The sequence below is a fragment of the Schistocerca cancellata genome, chromosome 5 (assembly GCF_023864275.1).
Source record: "Schistocerca cancellata isolate TAMUIC-IGC-003103 chromosome 5, iqSchCanc2.1, whole genome shotgun sequence".
Lineage (NCBI taxonomy): Eukaryota > Metazoa > Arthropoda > Insecta > Orthoptera > Acrididae > Schistocerca > Schistocerca cancellata.
In genome coordinates, this window is record NC_064630.1 from 831,566,648 (window position 1) to 831,582,495 (window position 15,848).

Genomic DNA, 15,848 nt, shown 5'->3' on the forward strand with positions numbered 1-15,848 from the left:
GCAGAAATTCCACAGTCCTGTGACAAGAACAACATCGAGGACATGTCAACATCACCGTTCTACGCACAGTCTAATAGTGGAGTGGAATGTTTCGTCCGAAAATTCGAGGAGCCAGAAGAACAACGTACGCTGGACTCGTGTTCGTACACTTGCTTTCATCGTACCGGTCCCAGCCACGCATCGCCAAGTCATCAGTGGACGCCGACGTCGAACACTGCATCCTCCGCAGCTGTCGGCCCGTCTTCCAGAGAGCTCTACATTTTAAGTTAAAGGTGTCTTTCTCAGAGATATTGGCAGACACAGGCACTGGGAACGAGCTGTTATCAAGAAACTGTTGGGACGTTATTCGTATGTCTTACAGTCTTGAGTTTGTTTACATTTTGCGGCGTGTAGTCGCAACTGTAGCGGTTATAAAGCTAAGTAGTGACAAAGTTATTTGTGCACTGTTCTACATTTATTTAATTCCATACTTTTCAGTCTCTGCTCTGCTCGCACACTTCCGTTACCGTGCCATGCACCCGCAACGCCACCAGGCGGCATCAAAGGTCGCGGTGGGCAGTGATCGTGATGTTTTGGCTTATCAGCGTGTTTCACGATTAACTTACTTACAAATATGGCGATCTTACGTTCATAGAGACAGAAGAAGTAGTGGGTTCCAAGGCCTCTAAGAGAGCCTGCTTTGTTTTATACAAAATCCATCGACTCTAACACATTGAGTCCAAGGATATACATATTTCTCAGTATTCTACTTAATTACATGACAAAATTTAATTTGTTGTGTTATCTCCTTGAGTGCCTATGGCAAGGTATGGAATGACCAGGGGTGTTCAGTTTTTTCGTGAAAGCAGGTTGGATTCCAAAACACCATGTTAATACACACCCTTATGGCTACAAAGCCCTGATTTTCAACATAATCTCCGTTCAATGAAACGGTATTACGCCACCTTGCCGGGAAAGCCTGTGTGCCCGCACGGTACCGCCCTACTGGTGAATATCGGAATCAACACCTCGGTACGTCAGCGACCTCCGCGTCATCCACGTACTTCTTCCAGCAGAGTGCAAATAGATGGAAGTCGGGAGGTGCGAGATCAGGGCTGTACGGTGGATGAAAAAGAACAGTCCAGCGAAGTTCTTTGACCACCTCTCGGGCGCGCAGACTAGCGTGAGACCTTCCGCACAGGTGGTCCTTCGTTGCTCCTTGTAGTCTCCTGTTAGGTGGGGAGTAACGCGGCGGGCACAGCCTGTGGGTACGGCACGTGGTGTGCGAGTGTCTTAGCAGCACCAACAGACAAGTCCAGTTGAGGTGTTTGACTGTGATCCGTCGAATGAGGGTGTCTACACGTTCCAGCACTGCAGGAGTCACAGCTGTGTGCGGCCGGGATGTCGGACGGGTTTGCGCAGTCTCGTTGCGATGGTGACAGACGCTCCGCTCAACGACTTACTGTGCTTTTGTTTTCTGCCAGGTCGACAGGCTTTCTGCAGGCATACATAAATATTGGCGAGGCTCTGTTTTCCGCCAAAAGAAAATCAATGACAGTTCTCTGCTTGGAGCACAGCTCCGTTACAGATGACATTTTCAAAGCTACATACATCGCAGCGACCTATCGGAATCTCATGTAAGTAGAGGTGCTCAAGCGGGAATATCTCACCATGTCCCACAAGAAATTTCGCCTTTTTTGAATGGAAACTGGCCGAGAAAAAAAGTGTCATGTCACTTATTCAGTGCCGCTCGTACTTGGAATAAACACTCACTCGGGTTGGTAAGTTAGACACAGGCGCCGACGCTTCGCGGGTTTATAGTAAATACCTCTGGCCGTGCATGCCCAGTCAGCCGAATTGGCCGAGCGCTTCTAGGCGCTACAGTCTGGAACCGCGCCACCGCTACGGCCGCAGGCTCGAATCCTGCCTCGGGCATGGATGTGTGTGGTGTCCTTAGGTTAGTTAGGTTTAAGTATTTCTAACTTCTAGGAGACTGATGACCTCAGATGTTAAGTCCCGTAGTGCTCAGAGCCATTTCGTGCATGACCACTCTCCACTGTTGCCGCGTTTCTGCCAGCTCCCGTATTGGACTGGATAGGTTTTAGTTTCCTTTTTACTGCAGCCCCTTTTTCCTTCTGTAAGACTTTTGATGGTCTTGAAAACATCATATGTCCTATATTTTGTAACACTTGCTGATACGCGCAGTTAGGAATGACAGGAGGCAGCTGCTGCCGCTGCTCTGCACAAAAAAAACCAGTGCCTTAACTTCGCAAACCGTAGCGCTACAGGAACAGCCCGCCACGTTATCACGCCTACTCGAAACTAAACAAACTGCTGGTCTGACTCCTGCAAGCTCCTCAAGAGCCCACTGGAGTTAGCACTCTGTCTCGTGTGCCAGACCCTGCAAGCAGTTTCCGTGCAGTATCTTTCATTCGTACCTTTGTGGGTAAGCCTAGTGAAAATGACACGACCCCTGACCAGTGCCAAAGCACTGACTGCACGCCTACCAGCGCAGCGCCACGATGCGGAATCAAGGAAGCGCTGACCTCGCACCTGTGGAAAGAGCGGGCAGCGCCACACCTCCGGCGGACAGAGTTCAGCGGCACAGCCAAAGCCGACTTAACCGGCCGGCCATCGCTGCTGGCCCAGTTCGGTCGTAGACTATGAGAGCATCAGTACTGAGTAGACGATACTTAGCCTGCCTTCTGCGAGTGCTAATGGTGGATAACTGTACTCCTGCCACTGGCTACCGCTACGACCTCTCCTTCCTGGATTGTGTCGGTGCTGGCACCCACTCCAGCCGACACATCTGGCGACGAGGATTACAGTGCCATCGCTGCATCCAGTCTTCGCCGCTCCGTCACATCCGTCACTAATGTTTCTCTTCTCTTTCTGAGGAGCTTTGCTACTAGTTGTGTACTTTGTTGCAGACTAGTCGCAACGCTTCCGCTTTTTGTGTTACTTATGACCTGTTGCGGCGCTCCTTACTACACCACCTGCGCCTACGCCTCTGGCTGCTCCTGACTTTGATCTAATGCAGTTTATTCACTTTCAGAAGCACCAAATGCCGCAGATGACGACAGCAGTCCAGCGGCCCACTAATACACTGCATCAACTGCACCTCCGTGTATTCCGAGCTTTCAGGCGAATGGGACGGTGAGTTCAACGCTCATTGTGCTGCACATCAAGTGCAACGTATTGCGACACTTATTTTTTGTCAACGGCCGGCACAGGACTTTACTGCCTCGCTCAGAAGTTATTCCCGACTAGCGGGCCGGAGTTGTTCGTTTTTGAACTTTCAGTTTCCGCCCTCACTAACTACCATGAAGATCAGATACAGGTTGCTAGCTGCAGCTCGTTACAGGTTATTTTGATTGTGAAAGAAGCCAGAACAAACATAGCGGCAGTGGGTCACTGAACTTCAGGGTTTGACACCACATGTAGTTTTCACTGTAACTGTGGACACTACTATAGTGACACAATGATTTGTGTTGCAGTTAGGAGAGTTTCCCAGGAAGCAATGCACCGTATTTTTTTCCTCAGCCGGAAACGATGCTACGAATGCGAAACGTTACGTACGTACTATCTGAAGACTCGTGAGTGAACATGCCAACTTTTCGTCACTTCCGACAGATATCGTAGCTGCAGGACAGTTTCAAAATGGCGTTTCTAGGTGATGTACGTCACAAACAACGTGCCGTCATTGAATTTCTCACTGTAGAAAAAGGAACTGTGAGGAGTATTCGCAAAAACTGGTGAACGTCTATGGAGCATTTGCTGCCGACAGAAGTACAGTTAGTCGCTGGGCATAGAGGGTGGGGTCATCAGAAGGCGATTCGGCGGAGCCCCACGATTTGTAGCGGTAGGAACGACCATCCACGGCTGTCACACCTGACAGTCCGCTCGGACTTCCACTTGTTTGGGCCAATAAAGGAGGCCATTCGTGGAAGACATTTTGAGGACGGTGAGTTGATTCACACAGCGAAGCAAGGATTGGTACCAAAAAGTAGTTCAAATGGCTCTGAACACTATGGGACTTAACTTCTGAGGTCATCCGTCCCCCAGAACTACTTAAACCTAACTAAGACTGTAGCGCCTACATCGAGGAAGCAATGGTGGAAATAAAAGAAAGGTTCAGGAGTGGAATTAAAATACAAGGTGAAAGGATATCAATGATACGATTCGCTGATGACATTCCTATCCTGAGTGAAAGTGAAGAAGAATGAATAGATCTGCTGAACGGAATGAACAGTCTAATGAGTACACAGTATGGTTTGAGAGTAAACCGGAGAAAGACGAAGGTAATGAGAAGTAGTAGAAATGAGAACAGCGACAAACTTAACATCAGGATTCATTGTCACGAAGTCAATGAATTTAAGGAATTCTGCTACATAGGCAGTAAAATAACCAATGACGGACGGAGCAAGGAGGACATCAAAAGCAGACTCCCTATGGCAAAAAAGGCATTTCTGGCCAAGAGAAGTCTACTAATATCAAATACCGGCCTTAATTTGAGGAATAAATTTCTGAGGATGTACGTCTGGAGTACAGCATTGTATGGTAGTGAAACATGGACTGTGGGAAAACCGGAACAGAAGAGAATCGAAGCATTTGAGATGTGGTGCTATAGACGAATGTTGAAAATTAGGTGGACTGATAAGGTAAGGAATGAGGAGGTTCTACGCAGAATCGGAGAGGAAAGGAATATGTGGAAAACACTGATAAGGAGAAGGGACAGGATGATGGGACATCTGCTAAGACATGAGGGAATGACTTCCATGGTACTAGAGGGAGCTGTAGAGGGCAAAAACTGTAGAGGAAGACAGAGATTGGAATACGTCAAGCAAATAATTGAGGACGTAGGTTGCAAGTGCTACTCTGAGATGAAGAGGTTAGCACAGGAAAGGAATTCGTGGCGGGCCGCATCAAACCAGTCAGTAGACTGATGACAAAAAACAAAAAAAAAAAAAAACTCGTACACGACAAAAATTTTCTTCACAGTAGCCTCATCACCTTCACCCTGCAAGGGGTGCAGAAGCACAAAATTTTCGCTCTTCATCCACGTGGATTAAAAAACTGCAGTTACAGTAAAATTTAAAAAAAAAATAAAACTTTTGGCTTAATTATACTGACACGAAGATTACTAAAAGTGTTTATGACTGAAAGCAATTGCGGCGATTTTCTTCAGCACATGTAAAAATATATGCATACCGTGAACGATAAAATTTGTTTTATCCTCGACGCATTTTCGGCGCTTTAATCGCTCGTCTTGATTCAAATCACAGTGCCGAGAAATAGGTGACGCAGATTTTATGCCGTCTTTGGAAGGTGTTACGTATCGGTACAATAAAGTCGCTACAAAATGTGACAAAAAAGAGTTATTGTACTAGAAAACTGACGTCATATTTTAATTGAACTTAAAATGCCTGCTTGTATGATTGAGTCACTCAGTAGCAAAACCGGGTCAAGTTTCAACAGGCCGGCCTTTGTGGCCGAGCGGTTCTAGGCGCTTCAGTCTGGAACCGCGCGACCGCTACGGTCGCAGGTTCGAATCCTGCCTCGGGCATGGATGTGTGTGATGTCCTTAGGTTAGTTAGGTTTAAGTAGTTCTAAGTTCTAGGGGACTGATGACCTCACATGTTAAGTCCCATAGTACTCAGAGCCATTTTTTTTGAACAGGCACATAAATATATTTTACTACCCGCCGCAACAACGCAAAACTATCATATCACGGACAGCAACTACATTCCATTTACGTCAATTAGTCAGACTGTAAAACGGAGACTTAAACTGTCCAGTCGTCATAAATGATATAGAAAGTACTGAGGATCGATAAAATATTTTTTAGCTGTAGTTTAATGCGTATTACTCGCTGGCTCAATTTCTGATCCAATACGGACGATATTACATTTTCTTGGAGGTTTACATTAAGAGCGGTGGTTATTTAAGAAAAGTGAGATGTTAGTTGGTGACATTACTGAATTTAGTGTTTAATCTGCATCAGAGATCGGTGTAAAAATGGGGAAAGGTGGTTGGGAGACACCACATCTAGAAGTCGATTCCGTTGCTTGAGGATCTGGACTCAGATAAGTAGGTGGCTTCTGAGAGCGTAGGCTAGCGACCTATGGGGTGAGAAGAACGGATGTTTTCTTAACTGTTTTAGTGAAGAGATTTTTGGATGAGTTTCGTGGTCTGCGAATGGATCGGTGTTGAAATTTCGTTACGAAAGATTGTGGATGCGTTATTCCTGGTAATACGGAAGATGTGACGATATAAGCAAGGCAGAACAGCTGCAGATAAGGGTAGGCGAGGAGATTTCGATGAAAGCATGGAATAGTGAATAGGGTACAGAGTCTCGTCAGTGACGGAGCCATTAGAGAGGTAGCACATGGGCGGACTGGGAAAGAGTAAAGGAGGAATTACATGCTGTACAAGCGATATGGAGAAAGCGGCCGTGAAACCACATCTGGATGACCGGCCGGAGACCGTCACCCGTCGCCCGCCCTCTCAACCGCTGGCTCCGCCACCACGGCAGTACATGTACCTACGGCAAAGAGCATTCGGTGTGCGAAAGGAGGGAGAGGAATAGTGTAAGTTTATGAAAGAGAAGTGCTGGAGTGGCTGTTATTCACATCGCTGCTCCTCTATCATTTTTCTCGCTGTGAAATGGGATTTCAGTCACTGTGTAGTCTCCTTTAGAAGTTAAGAATAAACCTTTATTTTTCAGGGCAAAACGTACAGCGCTGCAGAGTACAGCCTCTCGCGGCGGACGCAGTTTTTCAGGCAGTAAAGTCCCTCTCGCAACTCCATCTCTGGTCCTCTCCCCTCTCCTCTACCTCCTATACACGGCAGATATGCCCCAGCCCCCCCCCCCCCCCTCCAGTACACCTCTTGCAATATGCTGATGACACCGCATGCCTCGCCCTCGCTCCTACCCTCCAACGGTCCCAACGCCTTCTCCAGAATCACCTTGACCTTTTTGCTGCATGGTGTAACCAGTGGCTCCTGAAACTCAATCCTTCCGAGACCCAGGCAATCATCGTAGGTCGTACCATTCGCTCCTTCCGGCTCCTGGATTTCTCCCTTACTGTCTGCGCACGTCCTGTCCGCCTCACCCCCACCCTCACCTACCTTGGCCTCACCATTGACCGTCACCTCACCTGGATCCCTCATCTCCGCTCCATCCAATCCCAAGCCCACAACCGCCTCCGACTCGTCAAAGTCCTCTCTGGCCGGACGTGGGGGTTGCACCCCTCTACCATCCTCCACACCTACAAATCCTTACTCCGTCCCATCCTCTGTTATGCCACTCCTGCCTGGATATCTGCCCCCCCCCCCCAAATTCTATAAGTCCCTCCAAATCCTTGAGCGTCATGCACTCCGCCTCGCCTTCCGTATACACCTCCCGTGCCCCACGTGGATCTTCTATGATCTCATTCCTTTCCCCCATCTGCTCCTATTCCTCGAACATATCCGCATCCTCTACACCTCCTGCCGTCTTGACCCCCCTCACCCCCTGGTTGCTCCTCTCTTCTCCCATCCCTGCCCCCTGTCACGTCTTCACCGTTGTGTCCCCCCTACCCTCCATCTGTACACCCTACATCTCCTTTCCCAAGGTGGCTTCCATCAACTCCCCCTCCCGGATGATGCCCTCTCTCCCTCCATTTATCCCTCCTATCAACTCTGATCCTCACTCCCCCTCCTTTCCTCTGTCCTTTTCCCGGGCTCCCTCTCCCCCCCTTCCATCCTCTTTCTTCCCCACCTCCCCTCTCTTTGCCCCCTTCTCTCCCCCGCGTCCTTTTACATTTCCCTCCTCTGCCTCCTCTTATTCCCTCTCGCGTCTGCCCTTCTCCCCCTTAATTAGTCCTCTCCCTCCTTGGTTTCCCCCCCCCCTTTTCGTTTTTCCCCCTACTCCAGGTCCCCCCCCCATCTGCCTTGGGTCGGGAGTGCCATCTTTGTGCCGCCTTTTTCGTGCAATGTTTTACAGTGTGTTTTTCCAGTGCGTGCTCCGTGTTGTGTCTTTTGGGAAGTGTAGCGAACAGCCATCATACTGTCGCTGGGTGTGCTTTTTATTACTTGCGAACAGAAACCAGACTGTCGCCATGTTTTTTAATTGTGTGTCTACTGTGTTACTTGTCTGATTCCTGTGTCTTTTATCTACATTGCCAACCCCCTTTGCTTTCTGTTTTAACTTTCCGCAATTTTACGCCATTTTTCGCTTTAAATCGCCATTTTATCGCCTGTTTTTCCTTGTTTCTTTCTTCTTCCTTTATTTACAAAAACTCTGTAGGCTGTAGAGCAGCGTAGTAAGCTGCTGCCGGCCCGCCCCCTTCGGGGGGAATTGAAAATCAATAAAGAAAAAAAAATCCATCTCTGTTAAGTCCTCGGCGACACATCCCGCCTTCGGGAGAGAAAACATGTGCTTCTCTCGGGGCGAAGTTCGGGCGGCGAACAACAAAAAGAAAATTGTACCTTCTCGGCAAGAAATGCGGCTCTTACTCTTGCGGAGCAGGCAAACAGAGAGCACAGCGCTTTGCGCGTCGCCAGGCGACGCTAGAGAACACGAGGGGAGGAGTCGTCCGGGGCGGCAGATAGGGCGGCCGCAGCAGCAGCAGCAGCCAGTGTTTGTGCGGCCGAAGTCCGCGCCGGCCCGGCACTTGTCGACGCGGCAGCTGCGCAGCGGGCAGACACACGCTCACGAGGTTAGTGCACGTAGGCTGCGGGTCGCTGTGCAGCATGCACAGGACGTCCCACGAGAAATGTTCGGAAATCCGGGATATGACTGGACCGATCGCTGAAAGCAAAGAAGTCCAGCAAACACAGCCTCTAAGGTGCACGCCTTAGGAGCTATGAGCCAGTGCTCATCTTCGTTAATGCGAGACAAGTCTCTCCTACTGGACAAGCTCTTAAGGTATGCATTTTAGAGCCGCAAGATAACTTGACTTTTTTTCCTTCGAATAATCGTTACTCCTGGGACGTACTGTATACCGCGTGCAGCTGTGGCTGTAACAGGAGATTTCTTAAAATTTCTGTTCAGTTTCGTCCTTTATGTTACAAATTAAACGTCAGTTTCTTGCCTTTCTGGTTTCCAGACGCGTGTCTGCTTTTACGAGTACATTAACGGTATCTCTAGTGAATTTTTGTGGAATAATAATCAGTTTTCAAGTTGCGTGGTGGCTTCTGTCTCGGATTCTTCGGCCGATGTTTGTGCGGTAATTTTTCTGACGTTTCGGTAGCACGTGTGGCTGGCAATGTCAAAGCTTCACCCTCTACTGCTGGTGGTGGAAGCTTTGGCATTGCCAGCCACACGTGCTACCGAGACGTCAGAAAAATTACCGCACAAACATCGCCCGAAGAAACAGAGAAGGAAGCCAAAAGGCAATTCGTCCACAAGAGGACAGTTTTGTTTTTACGTACGAAACTTGTAAGTTTGAAGTAGTTCATGCCGTACGTTTTACACAATAGAAAACGTTACTCGCGTATGGTTTTTTGCTTGTCCTACCAAAACCTGCACTTCGTCTCATGTAAACATTAGTTGAGACGCATTTGCCCTTCACTCACAAAGCAATGGCACATACGTATGTCCAGCTTTTTGGTTATTTTTGTCTCTAGTCAAATAAAAGGTAGAGTATTTCACGTCATTTACTGTATGGCAACAACTTCGGGTGCGAGAGGTGTACCGAGCGACGTGGCGCAGTGGTTAGCACACCGGACTCTCATTCGGGAGGACGACGGTTCAATCCCGCGTCCGGCCATCCTGATTTAGGTTTTCCCTGATTTCCCTAAATCACTTCAGGCAAACGCCGGGATGGTTCCTTAGAAAGGGCACGGCCGATTTCCTTCCCATCCTTCCCTAATCTGAGCTTGTGCTCCGTCTCTAATGACCTCGTTGTCGACGGGACGTTAAACAGTAATCTCCTCCTCCGAGAGGTGTACAGGATTTCTGCTGCAGGAACAGTTCTACGGTAAATCTCGACGTGTTGTCAGATCAGCAGTGGACCGTTTTAAATCATTCAATAGATAAAAAAATACTTTCCTCGAAAATATGTGCCAAAATATCGTTAGGAAAGTAAAAATACGCCTCTTGTTCTGCGCATAAACAAAACTATACATTTTTGTAAAAAATCCGCTAGATACTTGTTCAATATTAAATGCAAAGCGTGTCTGAAAACGAATTGTTACTATTGCGGCAAGAATATTCCATTTCATTTTTAAAGCGGGCAGCGTAAAATGGTGACTACGGTAACAGCCTCGCCAGTTTCGTCAGTAGTTGCTTCACAGCACGACCTCTCACACATAGTGTGACACATTAACTGCCTAGTCAGAGGTTTCTCCATGTTTTATTTAAAGGAAAAAAGCTAATGGGCGTGGTTGACAGGTGCGAAAAGTGGTAATTACCACGAGAGCGGTAATATAATACACCAAAAACCACCAAGAACGATTTCTGACACGAGCGGCCACATAAAGCAGCCAAAGGTATCGGCAGGGGCAAACGGCGGCCTCGGCGTGGTGAAACAAATCGACCTCGCCCTCTTTCAAACGAACCAACCCGGCACTTTCTTTCAGAGGTCCAGAGAATTCACGGAAAGCTAAACTCCCCTACAAGTGGACAAATTCGTCGGCCGACCGACTGCTCGACCAATTCCTCGGCAGCCCACACAGCTCCCGACCGACTACTCAGCGTTTACACCGCTGCCCTGTTGTTCTGATTCATTTATCTTACTTCATTGTGTTTACGTTCTATCAGATCCCGCTTGATTTTACGTAGAAACAAAAGGTGGTCTTCCGTCAATATTTTGGAGGAAACAAGACCAATAAAAGCCATGACAAAGTTGTCCGGAAAGAAGTTTCCAATGCAAGAAAGGAAATTCTCTCACGTTCTGTTGCTTAAGCAGATGCAATTCGATAATTTTCGTAATAACTTATGAATGGATAAATTATGCATTTCACTATTAATAACAAAAAGTCATGAGAGGTTGTAAAGGGCGAGGAGACCCTGTTAGCTACAGTATAATATCTGGTCACTAGCAGAAGTTAAGATGTCTATTGTATCGCCACAATTAGCTAAAACTGTTCCTAGAAACTCGTAACGTGATTCGTATTTGACAGAGAATATACACCACGGCAGAGCAAAACGACGCAAAAGATGTTCATGTAACCGTTAAAAATTTATGCATGTATAGCATAAAAGCATATGAGCTTCAAGTTTAAGAAACTCATTTCAGATTTGAAGAAAGACTACCGATGGTTGTGGCGCAAATCATGAAACAAATACAACAGATACATAAGAAATGCAGCATTTAGCAACTCTTAGACCTGTAAAACAAATCCCAGTAGAGGGCTTAGATATAGAATGAACTAAACACTTATAACAAAGAAGCAAGTATATTTTATGAAGTAACGTCCACTGAATATCGATAATTCGGTCTTTATATTTGCAATAAGTATCGGAAATAAAACCTAAAAGCATAAATACGAAACCGTTACGGATTCCTTAAAAAGAACTTCGTTCCTTGCTATAATCTTTGCACGACGTATGCCCCAGACATCAACAGTCTTCCCATTTCTCCAGAAGCTCTGTTCTTGAAATTTCGTCCCTCGCATCCTCTCATCTGTATCAGAACAGCATTTAATCCTGCGCGCAGTTATAGACGAACTATCGTCGGAAGGTTGCCATGACAGCGCCACACACAGTAAAATTTGCTGGTTGGGATATTTAAGAGGGGGGGAGAGGAGTACTAGTATTTGAGGGGATTGGCTCTCAGGTGGTCCTATCCGTCAGACATCCCGACAAGGGATGTTGGTCGGTCCGTTGGTCCTTGAATCCGGACGCCACCTGGCTTAAGTTACTTCTACCTGAATGATGAGACTGGAGAGAAAAGGGCAAAGTGAAGTAAAATTTCTCTGCATGATTTCATTGATAACAAACTTAACAAATGAACAACATCTGCATACGTGTGCTGACAAGTGCAGATCCCAAAACAAAAATAGCAGCATCATTCTACATCCGTAAAAAACCTACATCTAAATGATTATTTTGCTAATCACCGTTAGTGCCTCGCAGAGGGTTCCTCAAATAACCTTCAAGCTACTTTTCTACCATTCCATTCTCGAACAGCGCATGTTTGTGTATAATATCAGTACTCTCCCTCTGCCCCCTCTCCCTCTGCCCCCCTTCTGTCGCCGCCCCTAACCCTCCCTCTCACCCCCCGTTCCCTCCCTCTCGCCCCCCGTTCCCTCCCTCTCGCCCCCCCGTTCCCTCCCTCTCGCCCCCCCGTTCCCTCCCTCTCGCCCCCCCGTTCCCTCCCTCTCGCCCCCCCGTTCCCTCCCTCTCGCCCCCCCGTTCCCTCCCTCTCGCCCCCCCGTTCCCTCCCTCTCGCCCCCCCGTTCCCTCCCTCTCGCCCCCCCCGTTCCCTCCCTCTCGCCCCCCCCGTTCCCTCCCTCTCGCCCCCCCCGTTCCCTCCCTCTCGCCCCCCCCCGTTCCCTCCCTCTCGCCCCCCCCCGTTCCCTCCCTCTCGCCCCCCCGTTCCCTCCCTCTCGCCCCCCCGTTCCCTCCCTCTCGCCCCCCCGTTCCCTCCCTCTCGCCCCCCCGTTCCCTCCCTCTCGCCCCCCCGTTCCCTCCCTCACGCCCCCCCTTCCCTCTCTCTCTCTCTCTCTCTCTCTCTCTCTCTCTCCCTCCCCCTTCTTTACAAGACAGTGAATGACAGCATAACTTGAAAAAAATCTAAGATTGTCCCCTAAATCGTTTATATTGTTCAGGAACAGCAAGGAGCCTATAACTCTCGCTTGGGAACGCCAGGTATTCCTGCTGTTTTACTCAATACTTTCACTAGTCTGCATGGTAACAGATGACTAAAAGCTAATGTGTGATTCCACCTCTACTTTTTACGCTGATTCCAAATCTGTTTAAAGTTTTATCCTGTAACGTATATTTTCATCCCAATTTGACTTCAAAAATACATTGCTGTGCCAGTAGGTTATGCGTATTGTTGGAGGGAAATTTGTCAGTACCTTTAGGTTGTCACACCTGTTGATGCTAGTTGTTCCTGAAGGTGTCGCTTGTCTCTCAGGCGTGGATCACCAGTGCCATATTGTGGTTATTCCTCATATTTAAGATAGAATTAATAAGACTCTTCGATTGTTGTTGATAGTCACTACTACGCTAACGCGCAAATGTGTGAGGACCATAAATATTTTGTTACATTTTTGGAATTATACAACGAGTGAACAGATTTTGTGTTAACAGCTTATCGTGCTTATTTGAAAATGAAACTTGGTGACCAGCACAAGGGACGGGCGCCAGACACAGTTTGCTGCTGTTTACGTGGAAAGGTTAAAATTGTGGAAAAGAAAACATTCATGCAATTTGCGATTACAGTGGTACGGAGGGATCCTAAAAGTCACCTTCATGACTGTTACTTTTGCTTACTTAATGTTAATGGGTGCAGTTCCAAATTTAATGGACAAATTGTGTATCCAAACATTGATTCAGCCATTAGGCCAGTTTGCACCCGGAAAAGATCTGATTGCTCCTTTTCCTCCAGCTGTGGCAGAGGATGAAGGAAATGGAATAGATGCAATTATCGAAACGGAAAGTGATGTCCACCATCCTGAACGCGACTTTACTGCATAACTGGTATCTCAGATTTAACTTACTGTTCCCGTACGAAATCTGAACTTGCCTAGGAAATCTACGGAACTACTTGGCTCCCAGTTAAAAAGCAAGGATCTTCTGGAACTAATAACACATTACTCGTGGTACAGACGTAGAGAGAGGGAGAGAATTAGTTCATTTATTTTCACGTAACAAGTATTTGGTTTACTCAACTGCAATAACATGAATAAATTAATGCACTTCTGTGCCACTGAACATGATCCTACTGTGGAGCCTTTTCTAGACTGGCGAATGAGGAGCCTGAAAGGCGTGTTAGTGGCCCATTCAGTTCAAATGAGAACAAAAATACTCTGAACGAGTATCCAGTATGAGGAACACACTTGGCTTATCTGCGGTGACTTCAAAGTTAGCGGGATACTATTGGGACAACAAACTGGGTTCACAAAAATGCCTTGCTTTGTATGCGAATGGGACAGTCAGGTAAGATAAAGATATTGCAGTGTGGGAGTTTGGTCAGAACGTAGAAATTTAGCTCATGTAACTAAACACATTCTGCACGAACCGCTTATAGAACGATAGTAAGTCTTCCTTCCACTTCTACAAATAAAATTGGGCTTTATGGAGTTACTTGTAAAGGAACTATGACAGGATGGGCTCTCCATCAAGCACCTTTCCAAGAATTAAATTGAAAGCTGGAATGATTTTAGCCCTCAACGAAATTGATGGGCGAAGACTGGGAGAAAACAACGAAGAAAAGAGGAGGTGGTACATGACCGCCTTTCGATCAGTTACTGAGAACTTTCTATGGGATAACAAAGATCCTCATTATGAGACCATTGTTGAAAAAAGTTGGAAAATATCAAGGAGATGGGTTGTTAAACGAGTGTGGAAGTCTGCTTTCTATATATATCGACTACTTCTCGGAAATTGGGGACATTATATTGAAGAGCAGATGGACGTTTCCACCGGCATATCAAGAGGTGGTACCAGCGGCACCGGACAGCAGCCATGTTGGCCGACTACTATTGAAGAGGGACAGTCGTCATATACAAGGAAGTCAGAGGTGAGAAATTTTAAAAATTTATGGAGCATGTTGATTTCTTTTTTTATACGAGGTAGTCACGAAACAAATTAGGGGAATTCTGAGGTCTATTTTTTAAATGTATTTAATTTCTTAATGTGTTTTGATTAAAAACTCATCTTGTGTAAAATGGTGTGGGTTCATAAGTAAAAAGTCATAGTACTTCTTATTTGGTGGAAAAAATCTGACTTGATATACAATAACGGTAGTTATTTCTTGAATCAGCAAAAAGAAATTGATTCAAGAGAACCGACTTTCAACGAATCATCTGAAAAAAAAAATTAATACAGACTAGTGCTTTACGTCAGTACGAACTGTGACCTTTCTGACGGTAAATCACGAATCCACTCACACAAATGAGACGACGCTCCGTAGACATGCAATTTTATTAGAAGTCGCTTGTAAGGAACGATATCAAAAGCCTTCTGGACGTCAAACTGATACCATATTTTTATATGGTATGGTTAGTCCACTGTCGATAGCACTCATTACTTCGTGAGACTAATGAGCTAGATGTTCCACAAGAATATTTTCTGCATCCGTGCTGGGTATTTGTCAATCATTTTCTTAGATCTAATTCATAATGCTAGAGCACAGTACATAAAATCCTACTACAAATCGACATTAGTTATATGGCTCTGTAATCAATTATTCCTGTTTCTTTTCCTGGGTACTGGTGTGCGTTGTTAAGATTTTCGTAAGTTTCCAGTCTTTCGTCACTTATCTTTGCACGAAGGAGAAGTTCTATATGATTGCTAAGTATGTAGCTGTTTTATTAGCATACTCTCAAGTGAACCTGACCTGTATATAAACTGGACCTGAGGCCTTGCCTTTAAGTGTTTTAAAAAACTTTGCTACTCCAAGGATATGTACATACTCATGTTGACAGTTTTTCTCGATTCCAATTTTGGAATATTTACTTCGTCTTCTTTTATGAAAGAATTTCGGAAACCTCTGCTTTAGTGACACAGTCATCAGTAACATCACCATTCCTATCACTCAGTGTACTGACTGCGTATTGCCATTGGCGTAATTTACACCCGACTTGAATCTAATTTGGTTTTTCTGCCAGATTTCAAACGGAGTTTCGTTGTGGAAACTACTAAATGCACCTGGAAATCAAGTTAGTGCTACATTTCGAGCTTCAGGGATTTTGTGGTCTTTTGAATCCTT